Genomic DNA, 23,217 nt, shown 5'->3' on the forward strand with positions numbered 1-23,217 from the left:
CCACACTGTTCAGTACAATGACAGTTGCATCACAAGCTCAAACCTTAGACTGATATGTCAATAAGTACTCATACCAATCGCCAATTGTTGCAAATAGAATAAAATTAAGCAAATCACATCCAATTTCAGCCTAAGATTTGGAAGGAGGATTAGAACGTATACCTAGAGCTTGGCACGAGTAGAGCCGGACTGTGAGAGCGCAATATTGAAATTGCCGACGCGGCCAACTGGGTTCGGGCGGCGCGTGCTACCGAAGGGGAGGTCGGCCCACAGCTCCGGCGTGGGGCGTCGGCAGGGAGCTCCATGGAGAAGACGAGGCGAGAGAAGTCGAGGGTGAGCGCTGGCTGTCCCGGAGCGCGACGGAGTCCAGGGGAGCAGCGGCGTCGGGGGACGGCGAGTCCTCCTCGAGCGCCTCGCGGCGCCAGGAAGAGGAGGAATGGAGGGACGAGGTAAAGCATTGCCGCGTATATGGAGAGGAAGATGGGCCTAGCTCGACAGTTTCCTGATCCCCCATAAATGGCAGGCCCTCGCCGGCGGCGGCCGGAACCCTAGTGAGCGCGGTGGAGAACGAAGGCAAATGGTGGGGAATGAAATTGGATTTTTTTAGGGGAGGGAACGAAATTGGAGTTTTTTTAGCAAGAAAACTAGGTCTTTATTGATCAATACCAATGTTTACAGGAAATGCGATTGGGTCACTCGACATGCCCAACCAAATATGGTGCCCGTAAGGTAGAGAAGTACCTGACCTAGCTAATCTATGAACTTCAGTATTTGAAGCTCGAGGTTCGAAAACAAAATTACAAGAAGTAAAATTTCTCACAGTTTCTAGGATCTCTCTAGTAACACTTCCATAGCTTCCTCCCATGCCCTGGCGAATATGGTTCACAACCTGTTTACAATCTGATGCAATTTGGAGATGTTGTAAACCCAAGTCTTGCGCCATTGAAAGAGCTTCTCGACAAGCTAAAGCTTCCAAACTAGCTAGGTCCGATATGCCCTGGATAACTAACACTAATGACCTAAGATAGGAACCGTCACAATCACGGCAGATGGTTGTTGCGGTTCCTGCATTGTGTTGCACTGAACTCCGGCGTCCACATTTATCTTCACTAGTCCCTCATCAGGCGGGATCCAGCGTCATTGCATATTATTGCATGTAGAACCAGCTCTTGTTGTGGGCTCAGGTATAACCAAAATTTGATCCAACTCAGAGATGAAGTTTGTGACAAATGTATGAGTTTCATAGGGGCTCTGATTAATACCTTCATGAATGAGTTTTCTCCTTGCATACCAAATCGCCCACAAGGTCACCGTCATCCGAGTGAACTCTTCGTGACTTAGAACATCCATCATAGAAAAGAGCCAACTCCTAGCATCTGGTTCTGGTGTTGCAATCATATGCTCTAACAAATCATGGTCCACGAGAACCCATACGCAACGCGCCATGGTGCACTCTAGGACTATGACTCCACGAGTCTTGAGCTCCACACACGAAACATTGGTCATGGTGTGACATCTTCCTATGCTTGCGAACATCCTCTGTTGCAAGCGAATTCTTGGACAGCCTCCATAAGAACACTTTTATCTTTGCTGGTACAGTAGTTTTCTAGAAAGTAGTCCATGATTTTTCAATTTCAAAGCTATTAGAGGACCCTGCTCAATTCTCTAGACAATCTTCTCTTTGTTTCTTGATAGCCATGATCATCCTATATGCAGAACGGACAGAGAAAACACCATTCTTTTCAAAATTCCATGCCCAGAAGTCCTCTATGTTTCGGGTGCACACTGGAATCTGCAAGATAGCGGCTGTATCATAAGGCAAAAAAATCTGCTCAACTAGTTGTGCATCCCACCTTGCGTTATTCCAGTCCAATAACTCAGAGACTAACTGAGGTGGCTGGGCAATCAGTGACACGATTGGGTGCATGTTTTCTGCTCTCGGGATCCAATTCATATCCCAGATGTTTGTCGTAGCACCTGTCCCTATCCTCCTGATAATTCCCACCTTCAATGTGTCCCGACCTTCAAAAATTGATCTCCAAAACTGAGATGGGTGATTGCCCAACTCAGCTGACTAAAATTCTGTGTTGGGGTAATAGACTGCCTTTAAAATCCTAGCACTCAGAGAGTCTGGGTTTTCAAGTATACGCCATGCCTTCCTGGCTAACAGCGCTAGATTGAAGATTTCAAAGTCTCGAAAGCCTAAACCTCCCATATATTTTGGCATGCTCATGGTGTCCCAAGAGACCCAATAGGGTTTGCGCTGGCCTTGTTTACTGCCCCACCAGAAAGCATTGATCATGGACGTCAACTTCTCACACAACCCTCTAGGCAGCTTGAAACAAGACATAGAATACACAGGTATTGCTTGGGCCACAGATTTTATTAGAACGTCCTTCCCAGCCGTAACACCCCAAAAATTTAACCATGATTTATTAAAATTTTGCCTTGGTAAATTAAATTTTTATTTTCTGGATTTTCTTTTGATTCAGAACCACTCTTTTCTTCTAAGTTGTGGAGTTTCCCTCCAAAGAGAAAACTTTTCAAAAATATTGTTGGACTTGTATAACCTCTCAAGAAACATTTCTTTTATCAGTGGAATTATTTCTATAATTAATTTTTCCTGAACTTTAATCCTTTTAAAATGGTTTCTTATAAGCCTTAGAGCCTCTTTTGCACTAGAACCCTTTGATAAATTTATTTAACAATTCCACCAAAATTTGGGGATGTCATGTGATGTTCCCACATCACTTTTATGCAAAAATATCTTTTAGTCATTTGGAGATTTTGAGCCCTACCTCAAGTTTTCAAATCTGGATCAGTTTGTGGTTTGCATTGCAATCTATTTAAATATTTCTTTAAAAATTTCACCAAAGTTGGGAGATGTTAGTAGGAGTATATAATTCAACTATCATAAACACATTGGTGTTCTTTGGAAAATTTGAGCAAATCATCCTCTTTTGCTCTCTGGTCCAGGTTGGCATTTTCTACTGCAACCCTATTTTATTTTGCTCTAGTGCTAGTGATCTTTCTCCTGCTTATAGTCCACCCTACCAAACCCTTAAGTCCAGGAGATTGGACCCATTGGAATATTTTTGGTCCATGCAATAATGTCCTTTATTTTCTGTCTAGATTTGGTTTTCTCAAAAACTTACACTAACAAGTTTCTGGTTTTGCCCAAATAACCTTGCCATCATCACTTGCACCTAAAGAGACCCCAAACTGGAGACTTTGGCCAGCAGAAGAGATGCCTAGATACCCTTGGCATTTCATCGAGCAGGTTAGGAGCATGGCCAGTTTTAGCATGCTTTTAGACTTGCATTAGGAAGTTGCTCTAGTGACCTTACCAACATGTCTATTAGCTCTCATATAATCATTAGCCTAGTCCTGTTTAATTGCAGAGGCATCAGAGAGGCCTAGGACGCGTTGGCATTTTGTCGAATGCCTCGTGTGCGTGCTCTGGGCGCAGCGAGAACGCACGTTTTGCAAGTGCGTCCGCCCGAGTCACCGCTCCTCGTTGCCGCCTCCCCCGCCCGTCCTAATCCTCTCCCCTGTCCCTTAGTGCGGCCCCGACTCGCCCTACTCCTCTCAGAGTGGCAGCTTTGGCGCTTTGGCGGCACATTGGCGCCCATGACCGGCTCTGCCATGGGCGGCGCCGCCCGAGCCACTCTCGCTCGCCAGCTCGCCCCTGGAGTAGTGCCCGCTCGTCAGCTAGCTTCTGCCGCTGTCCCCAGCCTCGACACGTCGCGCTGCAAGCTATAGCAAGGCGGTTCGCCGATCTTATCCTCGGCCGCCGCCGTGCCTATCCTCAGAGCCGCGGAATCAACCTACCGATGCTATAAAAGGAGACCCCGAGCTCGACCAGACCCCAGGCGACCTCAGGCCATCCCTCTAGAGCTCCCATAGCCAACAATCGACGGGGGGAGGCCGTCTTCCTCGTCTCCAGCCAGTTCGGCCGCCGCCACATTCCGGCACCGTTCCTCGCGAGCAGGGCCTCCCCCGTCCATCCAGTGCCACCATCCGACTCTCCTTAACCTTGCGGAGCCACCCCACCTCTCAAACTTGATCGGGAGCCACCGTAGCTCGGGGCCCCAAATCCTCCCGAAGCCACCGTCCGCTGCGGAGCTCGCCGCCGGCGACCCCCTCCACGCCCGCCAACCTAGCAACCACTAGGAGGACTGCCCTGGGCTGGAGGATTCATCACTGCCCTTGGAGTCCCGTGGGGAGCCGCCGTTCGTCGATGGCGATCGCTGGAGCCCCGCCTTCGCTCGGTCAGAGGAGAAAAGAGGCGCGGGCGACTGGTCAAACCTGACCAATGGGCCCAAGGGACCCACTGTCAGTGACCCAGCCCCGCCGAAACGTGTTTTAAGTGGAAGCGTATTCCACCAAATACGCCTTCGCTAGAGGAAAACGTAAGTGCTGCCGAACTGTTTTCTTTTTCTGATTTTTATTAAAAACAGATTTTTGACTAAACTTTGACTGGCTATAACTTTTAAAATACAAGTCCAATTGATTTGATTCTTTTTCTGTTGTTTCTCAAATTTTGTATAGTTTATTTTCATATTTATTTGAAAATTTTCCAAACAACTTTTTTGTACTGTTTAGAAACTATGTGTTAATTCAAATTTTCATAAAATAGGATTTTGAAGAAGAATGCAACTTTCAAAAAGTGCACCCCCACTTGCATATTCATGAAGGCAAGCATTCTCAACCCTGGCATAATATTGTTGTGTGTTGTTTGATATGGTTACAACACCACCTTGACATGAAGTATTCGTTATTTTATGTGATGATATGATCATACTCATGAGTGCATAATGAAGATTCCTTGCTGTTGGAAATTGATATGCTTGTGATAGTAATCATCCTCGTATGCCTTTCACGCCTGCCGGGAGGAAGCCGGGGAAGTCTCTGTCTTGGGTAGACACGAGCTTGTCTCTAGTTATTCGTCGGTACGGTTGTGTCCCGAAGGCCTGGTGAGGTATGGTGAGTGGTGATTCTGTCTAACTGGTGTGAAACATATTTCTTATGCTAACCATGCAGGAAATGCTTTAACCTCTCGAGTCGACCATAGATCGAGTCTTGTTCCAGTAACCCCCATACTTGTTTCGTACTACCACTTGTCCCTGCCGCAGGTAGGGTACAGTTCAGTAAGTTGTCAACCCCTTTCTTGGCACACACCATACAGAGAGGCCATGGTGGAAGATCCCGGCTGCATCCGGTAGGCATGCCACCTGGTCTGGGGGCATGGGTGTTTCCGGTTGGGACCGAGAGGGGGCACCCCTTAGAAGCGCGCGGTATAAATTTGATCCCATGCTAAACGAGGTTGTAGCCTCCCCACTTAGAGTTTTGCTTAACTACTGTCGTGGGTGATTCCAGACACCGGTAAGTTAAGCTGGTGTGTGCGGGTCAGGCGTGTTTTCAATCAAAATACCGTAAGCGGAATTAGTCCCGGTGGACTAAGGAAATCCGTTACTCGTGGGTAAAGAGTACACCCTCTGCAGAGGTTATATCTATTCGAATAGCCGTGTCCATGAGTAAGGACTACAGTCTGGGATGGGTCAAGTGTCGGTCTTAGAGTCGGTCTTTGATGGAAAAACTGCTGAACCAGAACAGGGATCATGACCTGTGACTCATGATGATTATGATTATTATTATTAAGGACTAACCATTTACATTATTTGAATTATTGAGTATCCCTGGGACGGTTCCACCTCCTGGATATTCACTGTGATTATTCTCTTAATAGCCCTTTATGTGGTGTCGCTCAGACGCCCGACTGTGGCATGCTTGTCATTTAAATTACTTATAAGCCCTTTATGTGGTGTCGCTCAGATGCCCGACTATGGCATGCTTGTTATTTAAATTACTTTTAAGCCCTTTATGTGATGTCGCTCAGACGCCCGACTGTGGCATGCTTGTTATTTAAATTACTTATAAGCCCTTTATGTGGTGTCGCACATATGCCCGACTGTGGCATGCTTGTTATTTATTTACTCTATAAGCCCTTTATGTGGTGTCGCTCAGACGCCCGACTGAGGCATGCTTTATATCATTGTCCTTTCGAGGCATCGCTTCAGACACCCGATCGGTGCATTCTATTTCTACTCTCTGATTGCATATTCATGTTTTATATGAACAACCTGCTTGCATCATGGATTTTTATTTCATGACTGACGTTGTGATCATAGAATATTTCGGAGCATGATTATCATTTGTTATATTATACCAGTGTTCATAATGTTTGCGAGTACATTCAAAGTACTCACTGGCTTGTCCCTGGCTATTGTCTTGGCCAGATTTCTTGCATGGAGAGGAGCGTTGCGATGACAGCCCCGGAACCTACATAATGGTGATAGCAGCCTCGCAAAGATAGGAGTTATCCTGGTCAGCTGTTCCTGTGGGAAATGGAGTCCCATGGCCACTGATGAACCACAAACCGCTTCCGCCATCAACTACCAGAAACCATTTGTTGTACTCATAGGCCAGAATGGTCTTGTACTACATATTTTGTATTTTGCTTGGAATTTCTGTATCAAGTTGGTGCCTCATCAGCTAACACTAATCCTGGGGCTGGTGAGCACAAGGACCATTTTCTGGGAAATATATCCTGGAAAACCGGTCGCGACACCAGCTGCTGACAACAATTTCTCCATCCATCCCTGAGTCTTGCTCCATAGCCTATCCTTGAGGTATTTAAATGATCCATTTTTTGAGGTGCCTACATCCGATGGCATACCAATATATTTCTCATTCAACTGCTCGTTTTGTACATGCAAAATATTTTTTATGGCACCTCTTACCACCTCAGGATAGCCCTTACTGAAGAAGATAGAGGACTTATCCCTATTTACTCTCTGACCAGATGCTTGAGCATAGGTTTCCAACGGGAGAGACACCTCCTCAGCTCCCTCATTAGTTGCTTTAAAAAACAGCAGGCTGTCATCCGCAAACAGCAAATGGTTTACCGGTGGTGCCGATGTGGCCACTTGAAGTCCTCTTAGATTGGATGACTGAACTCTGGATTTCAAAAGGCACGAAAGGCCCTCTACCGCCAGCAAAAAGAGGTATGGTGAGATCGGATCCCCCTGATGAATCCCACGTGTAGGATGGAATTCATCCAGCTTCTGACCATTAGACAAGACTGAAAAGGAGACTGAGGTTACCATGCCCATTATTATATCCATCCATCTCTGTGTGAACCCCAGTTTCAGCATTATCGCTCTCAGATAACTCCATTCCACCCTGTCATAGGCTTTCATCATGTCCAGTTTCAGCGCACAATGTCTATGCTTTTGGGCCTTATTTCTCTTCATAAAATGCAAACACTCATTTGCAGCAATGATGTTGTCCATGATAAGACGTCCAGGAACGAAGGCAGACTGTTCCTCAGAGATGATCTCAGGCAGCACAATCTTCAAACGATTTGCTATTACCTTCGATGCCAGCTTATAAAGAACATTGCATAAGCTTATAGGTCGAAATTGAGTTAGCATCGATGGATTTTTTACCTTCGGTATAAGGACCAGAATGGTACTATTAATTTCCTGTGCACTTTCTTTTCCTTCGACAATACTCAAAACCACCCTAGAAATTGCTTTGCTACAAATGTCCCAATGTTTCAGAAAGAACTGGGCTGGGAATCCGTCCGGACCCGGCGCCTTTTGAGGGGCCATCTGAAAGAGAGCAGTTTTAACTTCCTCCACTGTGTATGGTGCATTTAGCCTTTCATTCATCTGTTGAGTCACCTTACACGACATAGTGTTCAGGACCTCATCCATATTTTCAGTGCCTTCGGATGTGTACAAAGTGTTATAGAAAGAGTTAGTCATAGCCTTCATCTCTTGTACATCATTCGTAGTTGTGCCATCTGCTCGTAGCAAAGTTATAATTTTATTTTTTGCACGCCTCATATTAGCACGCATATGAAAATAGCGTGTATTCTTGTCCCCTGCTCGAAGCCATTCTACCCTTGCATGCTGTTTCCACATCATCTCCTCCCTCTTGTATAGCTCCAGTAACTCCTTCTTAATTTTTGTTTCACGCAGCGATGCGCCAGTTCGCCCTGGGACAGACCTGAGGCACTCTAATTCTCTTTTCAATTTTTTAATGCTGCCTCTAACATTGCCGAAGGTTTTTCTGTCCCATTCGCCTGGAGAGCATGAGAGCGCATGCAGATAGGCTGCTACGTCTCTGACAGATTCTCCCTGCGTCGATCCCCAGGCCTCAACAACTTCTGCCCGCAGGTTAGGGTGTACCTCCCACATGCATTCATATTTAAATCCTCTGTTGATTGGCTCATGATTGCTCTCCTGCAGACGTAATTGGATGGGTTGGTGGTCTGATGCTGCAGCATGCAAGTGCTCCACCTTTGCATTGGGAAAATCGCTCCGCCATGCAGCACATGCAAGTGCAGGTCGAGACGAACACGCGTGAACGCTCCTCCGGAAACCTTTTTTCAAAAGTCCGGCTTAGGCCATTAAAACCCAAGTCAATCAGCAAGCAATCGTCAACTCCTGCCCTGAATAATCAATCTTGTTTTGGCTCCTCTGACCCACTCCGTCGTGTTCGCTTGCATGCAAGACTTCATTAAAATCGCCAACTAGAACCCATGGAGCGTTTGAGGTTCCAACCAGGCTTCTCATAGTATCAAAAGTCTTGTATCTCTCCTGCACTTGGGCTTCTCCGTAAATACATGTTAACCTCCATGGCATAGGTCCCACATCATGAATCATAGCATCTATATGGTATTTGGTGTAACCAGAAACTTGTAAATTTATTTCATCGTTCCAGAAAATCCCTAGGCCACCACTTCTACCATCACTACCAACAGCATAGCTTTTATTGTATCCTAATTCTCCTTTCAAATTCTCGACACGTACACTATCAATCTGGGTTTCAACAATACATAGTACGGTTGGGGTAAATTTCTTCGCGAGATTGCGAAGTTCGTGAACTGTCGTGGGGTTACCCACACCACGACAGTTCCAACTAATGATATTCATTGGGCCCGGCGGCGCCCCTCTAGGGAGCCCGTCCAGTTTTTTGTCACCACGGACGTAGTGTCTGTACCATCAGAATTACCCTTAGGCCTTTTTGGATCCCTCTTTGGTGGCGGACTGACCATAGTTGCTGTAGAGGGAATTATTGCTACCTGGCTGCTCTTTGGATCTTCAACAATCTGCTCTATACTTGTAGTTTCTCTATTTGCATCAACACTATTAGTACTTTTCCTGCTAAGGTTCAGCATGTCCACATCGTTCAGGTCGTCCTCTGGCTCATCATGCTCCTCATACTGACTTGAGTTTCCCCAACCACCACTTCGGCCTCCTCGGCGTCCTCCCCGGCGTCCACGGCCGCCTCCTGGACCGCGACCATTGCGCATATACCATGTGGCTTTGAGCTCTTTGAAGACCAAGGCAGACGGAGGATGAATCCCATCACCATGTTCTTTGTAAAGATGTCCCAGCATGCCACAAACAGCGCACCAATCTGGCAACTTTTCATACTTCACCTTGTAGATCTGCCGCTTGCCGTCGCGGATCAGGGACACTGAATTCTTGAGAGGTTTGGTGACATTAATTTTGATCCACACACGGTAGAAATTATCAGGGAAATCCTGAGGTGGGGGCTCGGCAAACAGAACCTCGCCCACTTTTGCCGCCAACGGAGAAACTAGGTGAGCATATAGATTAGGGACGTCATGGATTTGGATCCAAATCTCCATGGTGTTGAGCTTGATGGTTGACGGTTTAGTCACCCCATCATATTCCTTGATGATCACGGCATCGCCTCGGAACGAAATTGGATGGGGATGGGGAGGGTGGGGTGGGCTAGTTGGACACGAGGGCCGGATGGGCCTGTTCGACAAGCGGCCGGGCTGATGCCTTTACTACCTCTATTGATTTTTTCTTCCCAAAATGCCCTCAGGACATCTATACTGGAGGATGGGAGCTAACCAGTGCATGGTCTACCGCTCGCGAGAACTGGAGCAGTATGTGTCACCACACACCGCACGATTTGACGAACTGACGGTTAGAATTTACCCCAGGGTACCATAAAAGAGCTCTCCCTTTTCTGGCCTTAGGATATGTGGGGAGGGTTGTCCATCCAACACGCCCGCAAATTTGGAGGGTTCGCATGCTAGATAGGCACCAGGTTCCTAAGGCCAGTGTGTCGGCTTCATCTTCCTTACTGAAGCAATCAAACGAGAACCGTCGAATCGGGTACCATGGAACTAGTCCAGACCTCATATCTGCACCCGTTGTCACAAAGTTGTCTTCCCTAGACAAAGTTTCGATGAAGTCAAGGATCACACCATGCACCACACATCCTATAGCCTGGCCATCTTCGTAGCCAAACACTGGCTGAATCAGCCGCCTGCAGATGAGGTCATTGAAATAGCTTTCTCCTATTCTCCACAAGTTTTCTTCATGTCTTCCTAAGAAAAATCCCTCGGCGATCCATAGCCGTATCAAACGGTCTTTCTTGATGGTATAATATTATGGAAAAACACCGAGGTATAGAAGACAAGACTTCAAAGGGGCAGGTAGCTCATCATAACTCATGTGCAATAACTTTCTCATCCCATCCGATGTGGAACATTAGTCTGATGTTGAAAGGATACGTCTCTCATGAATCTCTGGCTCAGCTAGTCCTGCAGATTTCCTGCCGGCTACAATAATCATTGCCAATGGCATGCCGCCACACATTTTCAACAACTCATTTTCAGCGGGCCTTTTTGCCTCCTCATGAAATAAAGTTGTCGGTGTCAAATCTGGCGGATCTTGGGTAGGGGGTCCCAAACTGTGCGTCTAGGCGGATGGTAACAGGAGACAAGGGACACGATGTTTTCACCCAGGTTCGAGCCCTCTTGATGGAGGTAAAACCCTACTCCTGCTTGATTAATATTGATGATATGGGTAGTACAAGAGTTGATCTACCACGAGATCAGAGAGGCTAAACCCTAGAAGCTAGCCTATGGTATGATTGTTGTTCGTCCTACAGACTAAAACCCTCCGGTTTATATAGACACCGGAGAGGCCTAGGGTTACATAGAGTCGGTTACAATGGTAGGAGATCTACATATCTGTATCGCCAAGCTTGCCTTCCACGCCAAGGAAAGTCCCATCCGGACACGGGATGAAGTCTTCAATCTTGTATCTTCATAGTCCAAGAGTCCGGCCAAAGGTTATAGTCCGGCTATCCGGACACCCTCTAATCCAGGACTCCCTCAGTAGCCCCCGAATCAGGCTTCAATGACGATGAGTCCGGCGCGCAGATTTGTCTTCGGCATTGCAAGGCGGGTTCTTCCCCAAATTCCGTGTACCTGTTGAATAGTGTCCGGCTTCTCGTGAATATTGCGCTCCTTGGCTTCCACGCCCAATAATGGCCATCTTCCACGTGTCAAACGAATGCGAAAAGCCAGGGTGTTTTTACATTTACCCAAGGTTGTCAGAATCACGATTTTGAATCGAATCGGAGCTCCAATGGTAGGATCGCAAATCGTAGAATCTTCACTATCAGGATCATAGAAACGTAGATTCTATGAACTAAAATCATAGAATCATAGGGGTTAGTTTGGATCGTAAAGCCGTAGAATGTATAACAGAATCGCGATTCTAACAACCTTGCATTTACCCCCCTAGCTGCGCAAATGAGCTGCCTATAAAAGAGACGAGGATTTAGATCCAAATCACACCATCTTCCCTTCGCGAGCATTCATCGGAGCGCATCCGACAAAGATCCATTCCATCATGGCCAGTCGATGCAGCTCCTCCTCTCGCCCTCCCAGCCCTCAGCCTGGAGATTGGGAGAGATGTTCCGTCCTGCACAGCGAGCTAGCGATGCTCCAAACCAAGGGACTTCTCCCCCCAGCCTACATGGTCCCGGTTTGAGCCGGGCTTGCCACCTGTGATGGCGGAAAGCAAGCGGAGAGCGTCCCTAATCCCTCCAAAGGAGAGCGGGTATGTCTTGTCCCTTATTTGATGAGAGGGCTTGGATTTCCAATTCATCCGTTTCTCCGGGGGCTCCTGGAGTTCTACGGCCTCCAGTTGCACAACCTTACGCCTGCCTCCATATTGCATATTGCGGGCTTCGTAGCCCTTTGTGAGCTGTTTTTGGGCTGCGAGGCTCATTTCGCATTGTGGAAGAAGCTGTTCTGCCTTGTGCCCCGTTCTCAGAAGGGGTCAGTATATCAAGTGGGCGGAGCCGAAATATGGCGCATCGCCGAGACCGGATATCTATCCGGAACCCCAAAGAAGGCGTCCGAAGACTGGTCTTCAAAATGGTTTTATATAGAAGATGTCCCCTTGCCGGATCCTATTCGGATCGGCCTCCCTGAGTTCGATAATGCTCCCCTGAAGAAGTGCCTAAGTTGGCACCACGGAGCCCTCAAGAGGAAAAAGACAAGGACGTTCTTTACCTGATGAGCCGGATAAGGTTGTTAGCTCATTCTAGACTGACCATGATCGAGGTCATGGCCACATGCATTATGCGGGGGGTGCAGCTGCTTCAGTATAGAGGCTGCCCCATGTGGGATTTCAACTGAGAGGATGATGCTACCCGCTGCGGCCGTAAGGGGCCGGAATCGGTTGCCGCTCTAATGAAGATCTTGTCCGCTTTGTACAAGGGAGAAGAGGAGGAATTTCTCCGCGTCAATCCACAGGGCAGATTTTCTATGTACAATCCTCCAAGCTGGGTAAGCGAACACTTGTTCTTGCTCATCCGTTTCATATTCCCATAGCTAAATATTCAATCTAGCGATTTCGACGCAGGAACTGCGCCAGGCTGTAAAGGAGATAAATAGCCCTCCTCCACAACCCGAGGATCCGGGACGGTCCCTCAACCCAGCTTCCCAAGAGGATCCGCACTTATCTGTGGAGCTGATCGATGGGGTATTTCATCAATTGAGCAAGGACAACGCCTTGGTGGCCATTACGGCCGATTACCCCGGACTGCTTCCAGCCTCACAGGTAACTGAGACCAAACTCCCAATACTTTGAAAATGATCCATCCGTGCTTATTTTTGATCACCGTATACCAACGGTGTTTTGGAGGGGAAGTCCTTGAGGCGGAAGGCCGAGCCTGCAGCGACAAGCCCACAAGGGGCAGCAAGGCCCAGCAGGCTGAAAAGAAGTGCAATCCGGATTGAGACGCCAGCGCAACGGTATGGCGCGCTATCTTATTCCCAGGTGTTATTTCTTCGAGGCATACTAACGCTCGTGCCCTTTTTAGTAAAAGAGCGCTCGCCGGACTATATCCGGAGAGGTTGCCAATCGCACCTCCACCAGCCAGGCTCCAAAGTCGGGTCTGGAAGCGGAGGCGAACACGAGGCGCGCACCGGACGCTCCTCTGACAAAGGATGCGGACAGGCTGTCTGCCACCAATTCCAAGGTGGAAAGTGCCATGAACCACAGGCATCACCGGACAGTTCTTCGCGACGCTTGTTTCTCCCAAGAGGCATTGGATGCCTTCAATTCGGGAGATGCATACCTCCGTGCCGCTCAAAATGGTCTAGCCAGAGCCACGGAGCAGTATGTAAAAGACATACGGGTGAGAAAATTTGATGATTATATATATCAGTATCCCCCGAGACTTGAAACAGTTAGAATAACTAATTTAAGGATCATTTGTTATGCAGGATCTTACAGAAAAGAATACCCAACTGTCTCAGGAGCTAGAAGAGTGCAAAGCCCAACTTGAGGCTGCACTAGCCGCGGCAGGGGAGCCCAAGGAGACCCCCTCTGGTAATATATGCTTCAAAAGATAAGTATTTTGTGAAGTGCGGCGTGTGTGCAAATCTGACAATAACATTGCAGATGGCGCCGGAGTAGATCCGGATAAGCAAAAACTCTTGCGCCGGTTAAAGGCCGGCGAGAGCGTGCTTACAAAGGCGAGGCAGGAAAAGAATAATCTCCAAGATGCCAACACCCAGCTGGGCGAGGAACTAAAGGATGTCCGTGCCCAGCTGTCGGACTCCATGAAGGATAATCGGCGGCTTCGACGCGGCATTTTTAGTAAGTGCTTGAACGAACTTCGAAAAAAAGAGTTCAGCGAGGAAGTAGATTAACAGAGTTATGTCAGTAGGTCTGCTAACAGGTCGGCCTGCAGAGGAAATGCCCGGTTCTACGGGTGACCTTCTTCCCGAGCTCTCACAACTGCATGAACGAGTTTGGCAGCTGATGCAAGGCGTCGCCCAGGCCTTGTGGTCATCCGTCTCCATGCCCGAAGGCCTTGGAGATCTTGCAGAGAAGCTGAAGGGAGCGCGGTGGCACTTCCGATTATGGAAGATATCGGCCTGCCGTCAAGGCGCCAGGGAGGCCTGGGCCATGGTGAAGACGCGGTACACGAAGGCTGACCCAAACCACATAGCCGAGGTCGGACCTGTGGGGCCCGATGGGAAGGAGATCCCTGTGAGCTTAGTGTACGGCCAAGTAGAATTGGCCGCAAAGTATTCCCAACTAGACTGTAAACTAGACAGCCTATTAGATGGTATTGAAGAGGAATACAATTAGTCAAATTGACTATGTAATTTTAAGTGACATGTATAATGCCTTCTAGCCAGATTGTAGATCGTTTGTCATGGCAGACCTTTTCGCTTCAACCTCGGGACCCGACGGTCCGGAGTGTGTCCGAATACCCTCTCGGTTATGTAAGAACCGGGGCATGCGTGGAGACTATGCGTAGGGGTCATTTATTGCTTGAACAGACAAGTGCCCAACTAGTTATGTTATATTACATGGTTAGTAAGAAACATCTTCCAGGGAGAATAGTTCCGTTAGGGGTTCCTTTCCCTGGGAGGCATGCCCTAAAGTGCATGTCCGGACTGCGAAAAGAGGCGCAGGAAAAACATCTGGGGGCGCATAAATAAATAAGTGAAAGATCATCTTTAGTTCACCGATCGAATATTCCCTTAATAATGCTAGCTTTCGGCTTCACCCAGTCTGAGGTACACATCCGGCTGACCCGGCAGTAATAATCGCAGAGGTGCTGCCTTTACCACCTAGCCGAACAATCGGGAACGTAGGGGTAAGCACAGGAGCCACGCAACCCAGCTTGGCCAAAACTTAAGTCATATCGATGCACATAATGGTGAATAAAAGGTACATGCGGAAGTGTGACACATGTATTGGGCATGAAGCCCGTATAAATAAACTTCTGTGAAAGAAGCCCCCAGGTCTAATGAGCGTGGAAAGCGCGTCATTTGTGTGCAAACAAGGCATGGATGAGCCCTTAAAGGCTATAAGAGAAAAGGAGGGGAGAAGGAGACAAATATAAGATAGATAATATATATAAAAAATGGACACAGGAAGGAGACGAACGCAGAGTCCGGCGCTAGGCGTAGAATCTTCGGAGACGGGCTGCATTCCATGGGTTCGGCTCGAGTCGGTTATCTGATGCATCTTGCAGACGGTACGCTCCACCAGGCAGGACTTGGTCAATAATGAAGGGACCTTCCCATTTGGGCTTGAGTTTGTCCTTTTTCTTATCCGACAGGTGTAGAACTAATTCGCCAACATTGTAAGTTTTGGCCCGTACTTCTCTGCTTTGGTATCTTCGAGCCTGCTGTTGATACAATGCGGAACGGGCTTTTGCCATGTCATGCTCCTCCTCCAAGGCGTCCAGACTGTCCTGCCGATCGAGATCGGCTTCTCTTTCTTCGTACACGCGCACACGAGGTGAGTCATGAATTATGTCGCAGGGCAAAACCGCCTCTGTGCCGTACACCATGAAGAATGGTGTATATCCGGTGGTGCGATTTGGCGTGGTCCGCAGCCCCCAGAGTACGGAGTCGAGCTCCTCTACCTAGTGCGTATTAGATTCCTTAAGGGACCGCACTAATCTGGGTTTGATACTGCTCATGCTAAGACCATTTGCTCGCTCGACCTGGCCGTTGGTTTGTGGGTGATAGACGGAAGCATAATCGAGGTTGATGCCCATGTTTTTGCACTAGAGTTTTACCTCATCGGCCGTAAAGTTCGTGCCGTTATCAGTGATGGTGCTGTGGGGGACGCCGTAACAGTGTATGACCCCGGATATGAAGTCTATCGCTGGTCCGGATTCGACCGTCTTAACAGGCTTGGCTTCTATCCATTTGGTGAACTTATCCACCATGACCAGTAAGTATTTTTTCTTGTGGGTTCCCCCTTTAAGGGGTCCAACCATGTCAAGCCCCCAGATCGTGAAGGGCCAAGTGATGGGGATAGTTTGGAGGGCGGTGGGTGGCATATGGCTTTGGTTTGCAAAAAGCTGGCAACCGACGCATCGCTGGACTAAATTCTGAGCGTCTGCCTAGGCCGTCGGCCAATAAAAGCCTGTACGGAAGGCCTCGCTTACAAGGGCCCGAGCTGCGGCATGATGACCGCCGAGTCCGGCATGAATTTCAGCCAGAAGGTTCCGCCCTTCCTCTTCAGAGATGCACCTTTGAAGGACTCTGGTGGTGCTTTTCTTATAAAGCTCTCCGTCATGGACTTTATAGGCTTTAGATCGCCGCACTATGCAACGTGGCTTGTTTTGGTCCTCGGGGTGTTCCGGCCTAGTAAGGTAGGCTAGGAGTGGTTCTGTCCATGGGGTGATGACAGCCATTATTACATGGGCTAAAGATGTTATTTCATTGGCAGAGCCTCCAATTATATCAGAGTGTTCGGTGTCGGGCAGTGCGGTTGGGTCCGGGCTGTTATTGCCGGATTCCCCTTCCCATACCACGGATGGCTTGAAAAGCCTTTCCAAGAAGATGTTGGGGGGACTACATCGCGTTTTGCACTGATGCGTGCCAGGACATCTGTCGCCTGATTATTTTCCCGGGCTATATGGTGAAATTCGAGCCCCTCGAACCGAGCTGACATTTTTAGGACGGCATTGCGGTAAGCTGCCATTTTCGGATCCTTGGCATCAAAGTCTCCATTTATTTGGGATATCGTGAGGTTCGAATCCCCGCGCACCTCTAGGCGTTGAATGCCCATGGATACTGCCATCCGGAGACCGTGTAGAAGGGCCTCGTATTCGGCTGCGTTGTTGGAGTCCGTATACATTATCTGGAGTACGTATTGAACTATATCTCCTGTGGGGGACGTTAAGACGACGCCAGCCCCTAGACCGGCCAACATTTTGGAGCCGTCGAAGTGCATGATCTAGTTGGAATATGTGCCGTACTCTTTAGGGAGTTCGGCTTCCGTCCATTCGGCGACGAAGTCGGCCAAAACTTGCGACTTAATAGCTCGTCGTGGCTTGTAAGTTATGTCAAACGGGAGGAGCTCAATGGCCCATTTGGCAATCCGGCCCGTCGCGTCGCAGTTGTTTATAATATCATTAAGTGGCACTTCCGAGGCTACTATTATCGAACACTCTTGAAAGTAGTGTCGCAGCTTCTGGGATGCCATGAAGAACGTGTACGCTATCTTTTGATAATGCGGGTACCGTGCCTTGCATGGAGTAAGGACAGTGGACACATAGTAAACCGGCTTTTGAAGGAGGAATTTATGTCCGTCCGTTTCTCGTTCGACAACGAGCACTGCGCTCACAACTTGGTGAGTTGCCGCGATGTATAATAGCATTGGTTCGCCAATGTTTGGTGCGGCCAGGACTGGGTTGGTTGCCAATATGGCTTTTATTTCTTCCAGTCCGACCGTGGCGGCATCCGTCCACTCGAAGTGTTCGGTGCGCCGAAGGAGGCGATAAAGGGGTAATGCCTTTTCTCCCAAGCGGGAGATAAAGCGGCTTAGATCCGCCACGCATCCGGTTAGTTTTTGTATTTGTTTGAGGTCCTTTGGGATATCCAATTGTGACAGAGCTCGGATCTTGGCTGGATTTGCTTCAATTCCTCGACCGGATACAATGAAGCCCAAGAGCTTTCCGGCTGGTACACCGAAAACACATTTTTCTGGGTTGAGCTTGATGTCGTATGTTCGGAGGTTATCAAATGTGAGCCTCAAGTCGTCTACTAGAGATTCGACATGTCTTGTTTTGATGACCACATCATCTACTTATGCCTCCACTGTTTTGCCGATCTGGTTTGCCAAACATGTCTGAATCATGCGCTGATATGTTGCACCGGCGTTCTTTGGCCCGAAGGGCATTGTGTTGAAGCAAAATGGGACGTATGGTGTGATGAATGCCGTTGCGGCTTGGTCTGGTTCTGCCATCTTGATTTGATGGTAGCCGGAGTATGTGTCGAGGAAACACAATGAATCGTGTTCTGCGGTAGCATCGATAATTTGATCGATGCGGGGGAGGGGGAAGGGATCCTTTGGATAGGTCTTGTTGAGGTCCTTAAAATCGACGCACAGGCGCCAGGATTTGTCCTTATTTGGTACCATCACCAGGTTTGCTAGCCAGTCCGGATGTTTTATGTCTCTAATGAATCCGGCCTCCAGTAGCTTGGCTAGTTCCTCTCCCATGGCTTGTCTCTTAGGTTCGGAGAAACACCGAAGAGCCTGCTTGACGGGCTTGAATCCTTTTAGGATATTTAAGCTGTGCTCGGCCAGCTTGCGTGGGATTCCTGGCATGTCTGAAGGGTGCCAGGCAAAAATGTCCCAGTTCTCATGTAGGAACTCTCGTAGTGCGGCGTCTACATCAGGGTTTAACTGTGCCCCGATGGAAGCTGTTTTCGTGGGGTCTGTTGGATGGACCTGGAATTTGACTATTTCGTCCGCCGGTTTGAAGAAGGTGGACTTAGATCTTTTGTCGAGTATCACATCGTCCCTATTCACCGTGGAGCACAGAGCAGTTAGTTCCTCAGCCTCTAGGGCTTCGGATAGTGCCTCGATGGCTAGTGCAGCTGTCTTGTTTTCGGTGCGGAGTGATATGTCCGGATCACTAGCGAGAGTGATGATTCCGTTGGGCCCGGGCATCTTGAGCTTCATGTACCCATAATGGGGTATGGCTTGATTGTAAACGCCTCCCGCCCTAGCAGAGCGTGGTATCCGCTACTGAACGGGGCCACTTGGAACGTGACTTCTTCGGACCTGTAATTATCCGGCGTGCCGAACACCACATCTAGTGTGATTTTTCCTGTACAGCGTGCTTCCCGACTGGGGATTATTCCTCTAAAGGTTGTGCTGCTTCGCTCAATGCGGTTCCAGTCTATTAGCATTTTTTGAAGGGTTTCCTCATAAATGAGGTTCAATCCGCTGCCGCCGTCCATGAGTACCTTGGTAAGGCGAAAGCCCTCCACTATTGGACTGAGGACCAATGCGGCTGGTGCTCTGACTATTCGGAATTTAGGTTCGTCACTAGCATTAAAAGTAATAGCCGTGTCACTCCATGGGTTTATTGTTGCTACGTGGTAGACTTTGGCAAGGCTGTGGAGTGTTTGTTTCCGCATATTATTTGATGCGAAAGTCTCGAAGACTGTTAATACCATACTGGTATCCCTGGGAGGGTTTTCTGTGGCTTCTGGAATTAGGAGATCTTCGCCACTTTTGGCCACCTGCCGGAGTATCCAACATGCTCCAAGGCTATGAGTTGGTATGGCACCCTCTGTACTGTGAATTTTACAGGGTCCATTGAGCCATCCCTCCAGTACGGTTCCATGCCCTGTAGATGGTTTTTGCTTTTTGGTGTTTAACCCGGGTGACTGGAGATAATGCACCCTTTTATTTCGGACTGGGTTTGTATTCAGGGCCGGATTGTCCCAAAATTTTACTTCGGTTTTCTAGGCGCTTTCCATCGCATAGTACTTTCGTACTATGGACGCCAAGTCAGGGAAGCGTGTAATTTCACGGCGACTTATGGCGTTGAGGATTCCCTTGTCCGTGCAATTATTGCAGAAGAATGAAATTGCGTCTTCCTCGCGGCAGTCCTTTATCCTGTTCATAACCAGGAGGAATCTGACCCAGTAATGATGTACTATTTATTCAGGCTCTTGCCTAATTTGGGATAGATCGCTTATGTTCGGGTGGGTGGGTGGAATTAAATCCAAAACCTCACCCGATCTGAGACTCAGAGGCCAAGGAGTTTTCAAACTCGAAAGTTTGGATTCTTGGATGTTGTCCAATGAATCTAGCCTGTTGTCTGACTCTAAGTTTAGGTCTTGAGTGACGTCCTCCCCTCCGCGCGTATCCGGCTTGGAGGGATCGGGAATCCGGACATAGCTAGTCCTTAAGATAGATGAAGGGTCGCCGCATTGTTCCTCCACCACAGTAACGCGATGGGTGACCTGGGGAGAGTTAATCTCTCTCAGATCGGGTTTAGGCCCAATCTGATCGTAGTCTGTAGCGACTCCCAGGGCAGCGATGCGAGCAAAGAGCTCGTTTAGGGAAGAGAGCTCCATTGGGTATAACTGCTCGGTGAGTTCCGAGTTGACGTGAAGATTGCTTTTGATGACCCGAGAAGTCATCGTCGGCGCAGCAGCCGAACAGGCGGTCATAAGGAAACCACCTAGCCGGAGAGTTTGGCCGACAGCCAAAGCTCCTTTAGCAATGGTGTCGTCTTTAAAGACGGGATGAGGCATCCTTCCTGATGGCGAGGGCACAGAATGAAAGCACCAATGTCGGTGTCAAAACCGGCGGATCTCGGGTAGGGGGTCCCGAACTGTGCATCTAGGCGGATGGTAACAGGAGACAAGGGACACGTTGTTTTTACCCAGGTTCGGGCCCTCTCGATGGAGGTAAAAACCTACTCCTGCTTGATTAATATTGATGATATGGGTAGTACAAGAGTAGGTCTACCACGAGATCAGAGAGGCTAAACCCTAGAAGCTAGGCTATGATATGATTGTTGCCTACAGACTAAAACCCTTCGGTTTATATAGACACCGGAGAGGGCTAGGGTTAAACAGAGTCGGTTACAATGGTAGGAGATCTACATATCCGTATTGCCAAGCTTGCCTTCCACGCCAACGAAAGTCCCATCCGGACACGGGATGAAGTCTTCAATCTTGTATCTTCATAGTCCAAGAGTCCGGCCAAAGGTTATAGTCTGGCTATCTGGACACCCCCTAATCCAGGACTCCCTCAAAAGTCTTGGATTCTTCCTCGCTAAGAGGCTCCATCTGGTGGATGACATCAACTGGGCGCATAGAAGAACATTTGGCTACCTCGCTGATGCAAGTTGTGATCAATACTCTACTTCAAAGATCATTCTTAGGCAAAACACAATTAATAACATCCCATGCCGAGATGCTCCAAATGTCATTAATTAATATGAAATACCTAGCATATAGAGGAACATGGTTAACATTATCAGCTAATTTATGATCAACTTATATAGATGACATTATAGCAAGCTGGTTCAGTTTTGTTACTTATCTACTCAATAATTCTGAGAGTCAGTTAGATCCAACCAAATGTCTCTATTGGCTACCAGTACATTCCATATGCATTTGTTATCCTAATACTTTTAAATAGAAAAGATGATAAATTTTGATTTATTTATTCTTTCCATTGATTGCTTGTTTGGTCTGCATGGATAGAAAGATTGACAAAACACAAACAAATACAGAGATAAAAAATGCTAAAAATTCAATCTTTCATCATGATTATCTTGTGATGCATCAAATAACATTATCCATTGTTAATTTGATGCGGTTTCAGATAAATAGAATGGGAAAAGCACAATGAATAGATCTATGAATAGCCTCAATTTGCATTCGGTGATGTTCTTTTTCATTTTGTTGCTACATGAAAGCATAATAAATATGTCTATCTACACTATAACAATGTAAACGAGAAATACCTCTTCGTGATGAGGTATTCCCTGAGCTCAGTTACGACTTGATTAATTTCAGGAGCTTCCGTGCCATTCTGAGGAATAGTGCCCTGAGCCTTTACTTGGTGAAGTATATCCAGCAGAGTGCCCGCTAGAGACGGCCTTCGTCCAAGAGTGACAAAAGCTCGACACTCAAACTTGCATTGAAGCTTTGCATGTACCACCTTGGCAAGGGTAGTCTTACCAAGGCCTTCCATTCCGACGATAGATACCAACACTAGCCTTGGCTGTGCGGCAGCCAGAAGCATGATAAGCTTACTACTTGGTTCTTTGAGAGCAATGAGGTCACAGGTTTTCTCCTCATAAATAAGTGGACAATCAATGGAGGTTGTACTGAGCTTATCACTATAATGCTTCAAGATCTCACGAGTTTCCTGTATCTTGGCCCTATAGTCCGGGATTAGTTTTTCCTGCAACTCATCCATGTCCCTTCTGGGCTTCTCATGGACCAAAGTTTCCACTTCGCTGACTAGCTCACATGTTCGATCCATCCACATTGACTGCTCAAGACTCACCAATGGCCCAAACTTATAGGGGAGTTCCTTTTTAAGGATCTCCAGATCTTTATGTAAATTATCGATGATCTTGAGCCGGTCTTCAGTTGGAGTTGGAACGAGAAGGTTGCACCACGTGAAGAGGTCAAGCACTTTGTGGATCCGGGACTTGAACAAAATATTCATATCTATCTCCGATAAATATGTGCTCTTTGGCTCATCGATCCACTCTTCCATGTCAAAGACCAGGTCCCGGGCAAACTTCGTCCACAACAGGGCACCCCGATCCATCGCTTGTCCACTGCCGAGCGTGTCATAACCCTTCTTTAGGTTCACCACGCCTTGACATAACACTTCCATCATCTTGGGATGATTCTTCTTCAGTTTTTTGGAGTTGAGCTTGGCGAGCAAGGAGTTGATTGATCTGGTCACCATAGGCTCGTCCGCCAAACTGAAAAATCCTCTCTCTCTCACCGAATTCATCTTGAGTGTTTCAATCTCTCGCTCTACCATTAGGGAAGTGGTGTGGCAGCCGTACACCACAAATCGAACTCGCGCTGTCCAGATGTGGCCGCCGCCTCCTGCCACTTTCAGTATGTGGCTTCTCTAAATTGCCACTTCCAAGATTGGCTTCGCAAAACTGCCACTCTGCTTGTTGGCTCCTTGATTACCATGCCACTTACCTCCTTTTAGTGATTTCCTTTTTTCCTTTTCAATTTATAAGCACAGGAAAAGACCAAACTACCCATAATTCGATACACGTACTATCCACATTGTAATTGATACGAGATCACAACGGCCACCGAGAATACCTCGACGCAGAGTGCCACAGATGGCTTAGATGTCGCGTGCCGCCGATCTTCTCAACATCCCGTGCCGCCGATCTTCTCGACGTCCCGCCGATCGCCTATAGGCAGCGTGCCGCCGATCTCGTCAATGCCGTGTGCCGCCGATCTCGCTGCCGCGTGCATGGATTCTGGACGGTATCGTATTGAGCCTTATCTGCTTCGTTCAA

The 23,217-nt window shown here is 47.9% G+C and overlaps 1 pseudogene; it reads right to left on the reverse strand.

Annotated features, from left to right (window-relative positions):
- The window catches only part of LOC123191472 (uncharacterized), a 39,938-nt pseudogene extending 17,301 nt beyond the window's left edge, over nucleotides 1–22,637 (reverse strand).
- Between the last annotated feature and the right edge of the window lie 580 nt (nucleotides 22,638–23,217).

The sequence above is a fragment of the Triticum aestivum genome, chromosome 2A (genome assembly GCF_018294505.1).
Source record: "Triticum aestivum cultivar Chinese Spring chromosome 2A, IWGSC CS RefSeq v2.1, whole genome shotgun sequence".
In the NCBI taxonomy this organism is placed as follows: Eukaryota; Viridiplantae; Streptophyta; class Magnoliopsida; order Poales; family Poaceae; genus Triticum; species Triticum aestivum.